At 33.6% G+C, this 11866-nt stretch overlaps 1 long non-coding RNA gene across 1 annotated transcript in view; it reads right to left on the reverse strand.

The window, feature by feature from the left end:
• Positions 1–10661: 10661 nt before the first annotated feature.
• LOC147006961 (uncharacterized) overlaps positions 10662–11866 on the reverse strand; it is a 1765-nt gene continuing 560 nt past the window's right edge. The window contains exons 1-4 of the long non-coding RNA XR_015054505.1: positions 11525–11866; positions 11257–11415; positions 11107–11164; positions 10662–10882 (exon numbers count right to left, since the gene is read on the reverse strand). The exon at positions 11525–11866 is cut by the window's right edge and continues 560 nt beyond it. This is a non-coding gene — a long non-coding RNA (uncharacterized LOC147006961). The remainder of the gene's footprint in view (positions 10883–11106; positions 11165–11256; positions 11416–11524) is intronic.

Here is an 11866-nt window from a genome sequence, read left to right on the forward strand (position 1 = left end):
TTAAATGTGTGTTTGTTGGTTCGGAGGTGTTTTCTATAATGTTTATATTCGTGATTACAAACATCGCAGTACGTTGTATTCACCATATTTATAGAATAAAACTTTGCTTAAACTAAAATTTTCTTGATGAAAATTTCGTTTGTTTTACAGGTGAATCTGTGCTTAAAACCATTTTATCCTCCAACTTTTTCACTTAATAAATACAATGTTTCAAGACACAAAAGACAAGTTTCAATCAATCTCTTCATCTGTTAAAGATACTGAGAAATATGTCAAGGATGTAAAATTGAACAAAGATAAATATAACAACTATTGGATAAAAACTATTATGGTAAATAATATGAGTTCTTCAATTTCCTTCAGTGGAAGGGCTTTTAGTATACCTGGTAGAACATCAATTAAAGTATCTCTAACAAAAGTTTCTCCTCTCCTTCTAGTAATATATTCAAAACTAGAAAAAGCAATGAAACAAGAAAAAGTATCAAAGAACAAAAACCTTATGGATGAAGCTTTAGAAAGAAAAGATAAGACCATCTGTAATATGCAAGGAGAAATTTGTATTTTTTTCAACAACCCTAAAGATGTAAATCCTGATGAAATAAAGGATGTTAATATATCAGGTGAAATGACATTTCGTTCAATAGTAGTTAACGATAATTTTAAAATTACCTTTAATATAAAAAATGTTGTCGTTGAATCTGATAATGAAAAAAAGTATATCGATATCGATGGTAATATACAACTGAAAGTATAGATGAATTTCAGTTTAAGTAAAGTTTTACTTTATAAATATGCTAGACTTTCCTGATTCTCCATATGACAAATTTGAGAATTGTCCTGCGTGTGAAAGACGGGGATTAAACACAGAGTCAAAAGCCTATAAACAATGTATATTCTGTGATTATCTTCTAATTAATGATAATAAAAAATATAAAAAGGAAAATAATTCTTTTAGATTTACACCAAAAATGAATTACTTTACAAGATTGATTAGAGAAATGAATGTAAAGTATGAGGATGATAACACACCTTTCCTTACAAGGGAAGAAACTGAACGTATAAGAGAAATGTTCAAAGGATTGTTGTTGTATATTATTCATGGATGTAATTTTCAGGGAAATATCAACACAAGATATTGTATAAATAAAATAATGGATTATCTTGAAATTAAACCTGAACTTAGGATAAAATATAGAGTTTCTAAAAAAGCCAATAATAAATTAAATAACCTGTTTTTCAAATATATAAATGAATGATTTTTTACCTATTTGGGAAAATAAGATAAAATTTAACAACCATAAAAATCTCCCAAATTCATTAAGATGTCTCATAGTTGGTTCAAGTGGATGTGGAAAAACCTGCTTACTTTTAAAAATGCTCCTCACTCCCAACTTTTTAGATTATGACAATTTAATAATTTTCACAAAGTCGAGTTTTCAACCAGAGTATCAACTACTCTCACAAGGTTTTAATGCTGGTCTTCAAAAAGAAGATATAATCGGTTTATTTAAACGTCAAAAAACCTAAATGATTATAACATTGAAGATATAATTCAACTATTTTGTGATACACAGAGATGTAAAAAGAAATCAAATCCTATAACTTGTATTCTTAGTGATAATACGGATGATATACCGTCTCCCAAGATTTGGATAAATCAAAAAGAACCTCGTTATCTTTGATGATTGTGTTAATGAGAGAAACCAAACGGTAATGGACAGCTACTACACAAGAGGGAGACATTCTTCTTGTAATTGTATTTATCTTAGTCAATCGTACTTTCAACTTCCTCGTCGTTCCATCAGAAACAATGCTAATACTTTTATTTTATTCAAGTTAAATTCAATAGATATCAATAATTTTTGGAGAGATAATTGTTCTACATTATGTAGTAAAAAGAAATTTGAGGATTATATGAAGCACACGACTGAAAAATATAAATATATTGTTGTGAAACAAGATGAGATATTAAGGGATATATTTTTTGTTTTATAAACAATTACATATATAAATGACAACTATTATTATAAATCTTGTGGGTAAATCTGCTTCTGGAAAAAACTTTCATAAATCAAGGTTCTTGTGTAGTACAAATGAGAATATTGTAAATTTACTTAAAAAACACCCCGTGATACGCATTGTATCAACAACAACTAGAGCAATAAGACCTGGAGAAGTAAAAGGTGAAGATTATCACTATATTTCAGTGGAGGAACATATGCGATTGAGGAATGAAGGTCAAATGTTTGAGGAGGTTTCTCTTGGTACAACAAAATATTCACATTGTAAGAGTGAGTTAAGGAAACTAAAATCTGGTGGTGTTGGGATATTAGAAACTAATCCAGAAGGAACGAGACAAATTATTAAACATCTGAGTGGAGTGAAGATTTTATCATTCGGTTTTGATGTTGATGAAGAAACTCAACGCAAACGTATGAAAAGCAGAGATGCAAGTATTAGTGAAGAAGAAATTACAACTCGCATTAATGTTAATAAAGAATTTGATGAAATATTTAAAGAAAAGGATTTATTTGAACACATCTACTTGAATGATGAAGAAAAGGAAAATTTCCCTGTTGATCTTTACAATTCATTAAATGATATTTTACAATAAATAAATGGATGTAAAAGAAAGAGCAAGAAGATTTAAGGAACATCAAGAGTTGGTTTCAAAAGTTGTAAAACAACAGGAAGACATAAAGAAGAAACGCAGACAGAAACTAACGGGCGAAGAAGCATTTGAAAGAAAACAAGAGAAATTTTTTAAACCACTTTTAAAAACTTCCCAAGAAAAAATGAAAGATGTTTCCACAGTTCCCACAGTAGAATATACTCCCAGAAAGCTCCAAATGTTGAAAGATTTCAGTCAAATGACGGAGGAAGAATTAGAGCATATTGGAGAATTAGAACATGATGAAGGTTTATTTCAACAACTGGAAGAGATTAATCAACCCCTGATTATATTGTGAATGCTGTTCAAAACAATGAATATTCAGCGGATTCAAAAACCAAAGCAGGACTCATTCCAACAGAACAACCAGCAATATTTCATCTTGTTCAAGAAAAGGTATTGATATTTAATGATGAATTAAGGTTCTTAAGTTCTGCTCAACTCCCTGTTAAACTAACTCCGAGATTAATGTTTCTTCTCACAAAAGATGGAAGACAAGGTTCAACTGTGAAGGATGAATCAAAGTATATTGATAAACCATTGGATATGGAAAATAATAATGATAGAGTATATATTGATTTGCTGAACACTCTAAATTATAAGGTTATTCTTTCTGGTAAAAGTAGGAAGAATGAGAAGGAGAAACACATTATTCAGGCTTTAAGTATCCTTGGTTCAGGTGTTAGTTTTCTTCCAAATGACCCATCGCAATTAGTTAATAGACTGTTATTGTTGTTAGGCAGTCAGAAGGCTGGAAATAACAATTGTTTTAATGAAGCATCAGCCATTTTAGACCAGTTGATGAACATGAAAATAATTAATAAATATCAATATAAAGACATTTTATCTCATATTAAATAAGATGAGAAGCACAATCCTTAGTTTCAATTTCACAACAAGCGACCACACATCTTCATTCCCATACCCACTACAACTTGACACAACAAAAGAATATGAGGCATCTTTATTGTCCATGGAAACTTATAATACCTTATTTAATATAACTGATAAAAATGACAAGTTTAGTTATAATCCCGGAAGTGGATACAAAACGATAACAGTCTCACCCGGAGCATATGAGATTTCTCAAATATCTTCCGAAATTGCTCGTCTTATGAAAGAACAGGGTGATGAACCAAAAAATATTGTTATAAACATTCAAAAACATACTTCAAAATCAACGATTAAAGTTAAAAATAACTACAAGGTTGATTTCACAATTGATAATTCATTTAGAGAGTTATTGGGTTTCTCCTCAAAAAAGATTGAAACTAATGGGACGTTTTACAGTGATAATGTCATTCAAATATCCTCAGGAATAAATTCGGTGTTAATTCACTGTGATTTGATTGATGGTGCTTATAATGATGGAAAAAAAACAAATACAATATTTTCATTCAGTGCATACTCAACCCCAATTGGTTATAAATTTAATATGGAACCTAAAAATTTGGTTTATCTACCTGTGTCAGGAAAAACCATACACAGAGTAAATTTTAGGATAACCGACCAAGATAATCGTGTGATTTCTTTTAATGGAGAAGTTATATCCATCAGAATTCACCTACGTGAAGTTTTCCAATAAATAAATACGATGGTTATTGTGAGGAAACACGAGTTGGGAAAATATAAAATAATTACAGGGGATGGGATGTTCCTTTCCCCATACTACAAGGGTGAAGGTATGTATCTTGGTAGAGGATACTATAAACCTAAGAGACAAAGGGGTGTTGGACATCAATTTAGAGGAGATGGGATAATTGATACTCTCATGGGTATTGGTTCAACTATTCTTAAACATAAAGATCTAATTGGTTCAACTGCTTCTGCTGTGGGAAATGTAGCAGGTGCTGTAAAGAGTATAAAAGATGCTCAGAAGGAATCTCATAAATTACAAGCAATAAAAGAAATTAAGAAAGGCAAAACTCAGTTGTCCCCCAAGAACGACAGAAAATAATTCAAATACTTGGATCAGGGTTTCAAAAGTTTTAACATCTTTTTTCCTAAATAAATACAAGTATGGAAGCAATTGATAGTATCTATGATTTGGATGATACTATTATTATCTCAAACTCCACTAAAAAAGAAGATTACTTCAAGGTAAATGCAATAACTGGAACAGACTGGAATACGAATGGTACAAAAAGTTTTGAAATAAATAATCAACAAACCTATTTGAATCTCTCCGAAAGTTTCTTGTTGTGTAAATTTAAATTCACTAAAGCTGGGAATAACACAAACGCTACACTTGTAAATGATTTCTTCTGGAAAATGTTTGATAGTGTGCGTTTGTATATTGGAACACAAGAAGTTGAAGCGGTTGATTATGTCTCTGCTGTATCTGAAATGATAAAATTTACACTCTATACATTCAGTGATAGAATGGGAAAGGGGTCTGTCGAAGGTTTTATTCCTGATATGTCAACGGGAACAAACACAGACCCTGGATATATTCAAAGGAAAGGAGCGTATAATGATGATACAAAAGCAGAAAATAGTTTTACTGTGGCGGTTCCTCTTAAAGGTATATTTGGATTTTGTGATCATGATAAAGTTCTGTATGGTCTTAAAATTAGATTTCAACTACAAAGGAATGATAATGAAAATAGATTGCTTTTTGGTGTTGGTAATGCTTTTGGTGATCAGAATAAATTTGTAATTGAGGAGATGAGTTGGTATATCAGTGAATATACTCCTAATCTTAAAACAGAAGAGATGTTGAATCGAAGACTTAACTCAAAGAAACCACTCAGTGTATCATACCTCAAAAGAAGATGTCAACACGTTAAACTCAATCAAACTACTTACACGTGGAATTTGGGTGTTCTGGAAGGAAAGCCACGATATCTGTGGATCATTTTTAAAAAGCCAGATGGTGATACTGCGACTGATAAGAATAATGCATTGAGTGATAATGCTAAGGTGAAACAACTTCGCGTTTCTCTAGATGGAACATTTTATCCACGAGATAGATTGGAAATTAATTGGGAAAAAAATGATTTTGCTGAAGCATACAAGTCTTACCAAAAGGTGTGTGAAAGTAATGGAAATAAAGAACCTATTTTGGATATGACAGCATTTAAAAGTTTGTATACAATCTATGCGTTTGACCTGAGCGCAAAAGGAAACTATAAAGTCTAATCGAGTGGATACTTCCCTATACATTGAAAGAGGAGAGAGTGAAGAAGTTGATACATATTGTTTGCTTTTGGAAGAAACAGAATTGCAGATTAATACAGATAATGGTGTGATGATTAGTCTCACATAATTTTTTGTTAAATAAATGAGTGGCAAAGTACCAACTGGGGTATATGTTAATCAAATCAATCTTCATAAACTATCATCTTGTGTTCAAAATCAAAAGCCTTGTACGATTAACGTTAATACAATTCAGAGAAAAGGAGCAGTAAGAATTGATGTTTTGCTCACAAGAGAACAGGTTAAAATCTTGAATGACACTGGCTCACTTAAAATTAAAATGACAAAACCAATGTTGAAAAAATATTCAATAAGAGAGACGAGTGGAGGATTTCTCCCATTTCTAATTCCTTTATTTGCTGGTTTAAGTGCGGTTGGAGCATTGACGGGTGGTATTTCAACAGCGGTGAAAACTGCCAACGAAAGGAAGGCTCAACTCCAGGCTCAAAAAGAATTGGAAAGACATAACAAAGAGTTGGAGAAACAAATTAGTGGAAGTGGCGTAATTGTAGATTTTGCTGAAAAACTTGAAGGTCTGCCTGATAAAGCGAGATTGTTAGTTGGAGATATGCTTTCTTCTATTGCACAAGCAGGTGTAAAATTAACGAAAAGAGGTAATGGATTATATCTTTCTAATAAATAAATGAGCATTGATGAGTGGTTGAAAGAATTTGGAAAGAATACAACATCAAATTTACAACTTGCCAAATATTGTAAGAAATTAAAAATTCAAAATGTGGTTATTTGTATGAGAGATGAATTAACAAATGTGCCGAAACATACAAAGAATATTATTATGAACTTAGAAGATAATAATGGGAACGGTTCTCATTGGGTTTGTATTTTTAATAATCAAGACAAATATTATTTTGATAGTTTTGGTCTTCCACCACCTGTTGAAGTCATAAAATTCTTACAGAATGGTGTTTATCAAACATTTCAAGTCCAAGAATTAAATTCCAAGTGTTGTGGTCAATTATGTCTATATGTGTTATTTCAACTCAACAAAAATAAAAAATTTTATGATATTATTTTTAATCTAATATAAATGACTTATGTTGGTAAAGATGGTTCTATCTTTGGTGTATCTCAAGAACTGGATATTGATTTATCAAATTATTATACAAAGGCACAGGCTGAACGACATAAATATAATATAAACAAAAATATTAACATGAAAAATGCTTATAAATTAAAAAATTATCCAAGCCCAACTGACGCGAATGACTTGGTGAGATTAAGCGATTTATCACAATATATATACTTGAATAAAACGGCTGTGTATTCCAAAGATACAGAAGTGTTGATATTATCTCCAGGTCATACAGAATTCACAGTTCGAATTAAAATAAATTTTTATAAAGAAGGGCGTATCGTTTGTATGAGAATAGAACAATGGGGGTATGATATGAATGATTTAGGGTATAATTGGTCATTTAAAATTAACCTCGAAGACCTGGAACAATTAAATCAGTCTCGTAAGGAAGAATATTATCCACTTGGTATCGAGAATGAGTTTTGTGGGTCCACGATTAGTAAACAACAAATAAAAGAATTTAATAAGGGTAAATATAATAATGGTTTTGCCCTTGTTTATCTCATGAAAACAGAAAAAACAGGATTATATATAATAAGTAAGGAAATACAAAATGATTTAACTATGGGAAGATGGGGAGGTGTTTCGTGCCATAATATTATTCTAACATATATTTCTAATACATAAATGACAGCAAGAAGGCTTCAAGAAAATTATCATTTCTGTGTCCAAGCATACCTTCAAGAAAAGGGTATTCGGTATTTTAATAAATATGTTCTACAACATAAGAATGAGGTATTTTCAATAAAAGATTGGCATTATGCTGATGTTGATAAACCGACAACTTTAGATTTAATTAGAATGTTAAATAATGAAAAAATTATAAAGTTAAGAAAAGGTAAGACTCTTTTAGAAATTCAAAAGAAATTTTATTGGTTTCCTGTTGTAAAAAATTATTTTCGATGCAGGAATAACAAGAAATCCTGATGAATATATGTATAATATTCTATGGGGTGTAAACGATTCAAGGATAGTAAGGGATGAGGAAGGAGTTGAAGAAGAGAGGGAAGAGGAGGAAAAGGAGAATGAGGAGAGGGAGAAGAAAGAGAAGGAGGAAAAGGAGAAGAAAGAGAAGGAGGAAAAAGAGAAGAGAGAGAAGGAGGAGAGGGAGAAGAAAGAGAAGGAGGAAAAAGAGAAGAGAGAGAGGGAGGAGAGGGAGGAAAGAGCGAGACAAAATAAATATCAAAATATGGAAACCAGTGAGATTCAAAAAAGATTGGCGGTATTACAGAAAATAACTCAACCCACCGAGGAGGAAAACAAAGAATTGACAAGTCTATTTGCAATATTTTCTTCAAGACTATTGACATCGTCAAGCTATTCATTTTAATTCAAGTTTTTTCTTAAATAAATGGAGGAGAGAGTGAAGGCATTTCTTAGGATTCTTTATGTTTTAAAAATTAAGATTCAAATGTGCATGTTGGAAACTAAAAAGTTTTTGCACTCTGCAGGACTTTTTCACATAAATAAATGAGTTATTGTCTCAAATGTAAAAAGAAAACTAATACTAAAAATATTTCATATATTAAAAGTAAAAATAACAGGGTTATCCAAAAAGGTATATGTTCGGTGTGTGGTTCAAAAAAAAAATCAATTTATCTCCAAACACAAACTCGGAGGAGATATACAAAAGTTTTTATCAGGAAGTAAATTTACAACTACTGGAATACCAGGGGAATTACATCTTCCAGGGTATTCTTTCTGTGGTCCAGGCACAAACTTGGATAAAAGATTAGATGAGGCAGACAATCCTAAATCCTGGAGTAAACCAATCAATAGAGTTGATGAAGTGTGCATGAGACACGATATTGATTATGGGAATACCACAACGTTGGAAGAAAAGCATGAAGCCGATAGAGAAATGTTGTATAATTTGTCTCTGATACAAAATCCAACCTTGAGAGAAAAAGTTGATAGGTTCATCGTGAAGAAGATGATTAGTGCTAAATTGAAACTTGGACTTGGAAATTCAAAAACTCATAGGCTCTAATGATGCCATTAAGACTGAAGAGCAATTAGCTGATGAATTACATAAACCAATATTCACAAAGTTTCAGAGAAGGAAAGTTTATTCCAAGGAAGTTGATTATATCTGGTCTGCTGATTTGATTGAACTCAATAATGATAAGGGGTACAAGTATGCTTTAACCGTTATTGATTTGAGGAGTAGATATGCGTGGGTTGTCCCTTTAAAAAACAAAACAGGTAATACTCTTATGTTAGCTTTTCAACAGATATTTAATAAAAGTAAGAGAAAACCTAAAAAATTGTGGACTGATGAGGGTAGAGAGTTTTATAACAAGACATTTATGAATTTTCTAAAAAATAACAGTATTACATTATACAGTACCTTTAATGAAGGGAAGGCAGTTGTTGTTGAACGTTTTAATCGTACCTTAAAAGAGAGACTATATAAAAAATTCACACAACTCGGTTCACAACAATGGTTATCTTTTATTCAGGATATTGTGGATAAGTATAATGACACGATTCACACGTCAACGAATATGAAGCCATCAGAAACATTTACAAAATTAAAATATGAAAAAGAGATTAATGTCAGAAAACCTAAGTTCAAAGTTGGTGATATCGTAAGAATATATAGGTGGAAATCTCATTTTGAAAAGGGTTTTACTGAACGATGGACGAAAGAACTTTTTAAAATTGTTGATGTAATAGATACAGTTCCTTGGACTTATAAAATATATGATTTGGAAGGGGAAGAGATTTTAGGTTCATTTTATTCACAGGAATTACAAAAGACAAAGATAAATTGAAATTTTTTGACTCCGCCCTTTTTGACTCCACCCACACAAGCCCCACCCACACAAACCCCGCCCACACAAGCCCCACACAAACCCACCACACACAAACCCCACACAAGCTCCAATAAATTGAAATTTTTTGACTCCGCCCCTTTTGACTCCACCCACACAAGCCCCACCCACATAAACCGCTCCTACACAAACCCCACACAAGCTCCACACAAGCTCCACACAAGCTCCACACAAGCTCCACACAAGCTCCACACAAGCTCCACACACACACAAGCTCCACCCATATTCACATAATTAGTGATTAGTTAATTAGTTCCCCCACACACAACATGTTTATTTAATTAAAAAATTATCCACCCATCCACACAAGCTCCACTCATCCACCCATCCACCCATCTCTCCACCCATCCATTGATCCACACAAACCTCATCCACATTCGCCCCTGCCCACATAAACCCTGCCCACATCAACCCCTCCCACATAAGTCCTGTCTACACAAGCTCCACACAAAAACTCCACACACATAAACCCTGTCCACATAAACCCCTCCCACACAAGCTCCACCCACATAAACCCCGCACACACATCCCGACCACACAAGACCCACCGAAGCCCCGCCCACATAAGCCCCACCCACATAAACCCCTCCCACACAAGCCCCACCCACATAAACCCCGCCCACACACACCCCGCCCGCACAAGCCCCACCGAAGCCCCGCCCACATAAACCCCTCCCACACAAGCCCCACCCACACAAGCCCCACCCACACCCCGCCCACACAAGCCCCACCGAAGCCCCGCCCACACAAGCCCCTCCCACACAAGCCCCACCCCCCTCATTCCCCTGTGCGCCCCCACCTTTGACCCACCACCTCCCTCATCCCACCCCCACCGTACCCCACACAGACACATGGGGAGGGGAGGGATGGGATGAGGGGGTGATGGGTCATTGGGGGGGCGCACCTACCCTCCCTTCATGTTTTGATCCTCTTCTTGTAATTCAGAATCAAGTAATTGTATACAAAACAAATATAATTTATTAATATTGAAAATATTAAATATTCATTTGCGAGAATGTATAATCTTTCCCAGCAATCTTCTCCAGATGTCTTGTGATTTCGAAACTCAGACACCATATTCTGTTTTGAAACAAAAAGTGGATAATAATTACATGGTAATATGAGTAAGCCTCGTTGACCACTGAATTAACACACCAGGAGGCCGACTCAGCCTGTCATCCTTTCAAGGTCAATAAAATTAATTCCAGTGTACTGACAAAACCGCGTTCAAACTAATAATGCAACCAACATTAGACGACATTCTAAAGAGAGAGTGATATTAATAATAATTCAGAAATATTTACCTCCAGAAAATCATGTGTTGTACAAGATTGCTTCAACAGCTGATGTTGTGCGATAGTGCTGAAAAAAAAAAAAAATAAGTCAAGGGTATAGATGAAGAGACAGACAGACAGGGAAAGCAACACACACACACACACACACACGTGTCTCACCATTGGTTTAATTCCTTCGAGATGATAGGACGTGATAAGACTTCGTGCCACTCATTGAAAATGTCTTTCAATTCTCTTCTAAAATCATTGATCTCTTCAATAAGAGTATTAATTTCATGAACCACGTCGTGATACGTAAACTCAATTTCTTCCAATGCCCTGTCAGGGAAAAAAAAAAATATATATATATATATATATATCAGAATTATCATGATTTAATTAATAATCATTTGCTTCATCGTTCAAAGAGAAAACCAAACAAACTTACCAACTCTGTAGTAAGCTTTTGCCTTCATCGGAAGAGAGATCATCCATGTCTCAGTTGTAAAAATGAAAATCCTGTCTGGCAGAAACTTTGTCTGGTGAATCACTTATAAGGCTACAATGAGGAAATTCCCTAAACATTGGGTGCGGCCACAGGAAATGACAGCTTGGAAAATAACTAGGCGGTTGTATGAATCATTTACAAAACATACTTAAAATGGTTTTGATTCAAATGTTTTCAGTTCGTGTTCTGAGATAAAATATAAACACGAGACCTTGTCTCACAGAATAGTTCCTATTTTTTCACAGCATGACTGTCTAAAACCACACAGCACGACCGTGTCAA

Source organism: Eptatretus burgeri, unplaced genomic scaffold (assembly GCF_056783735.1).
Source record: "Eptatretus burgeri isolate ZD-2024b unplaced genomic scaffold, Ebu_testis_v1 Ebu_testis_scaffold_953, whole genome shotgun sequence".
Lineage (NCBI taxonomy): Eukaryota > Metazoa > Chordata > Myxini > Myxiniformes > Myxinidae > Eptatretus > Eptatretus burgeri.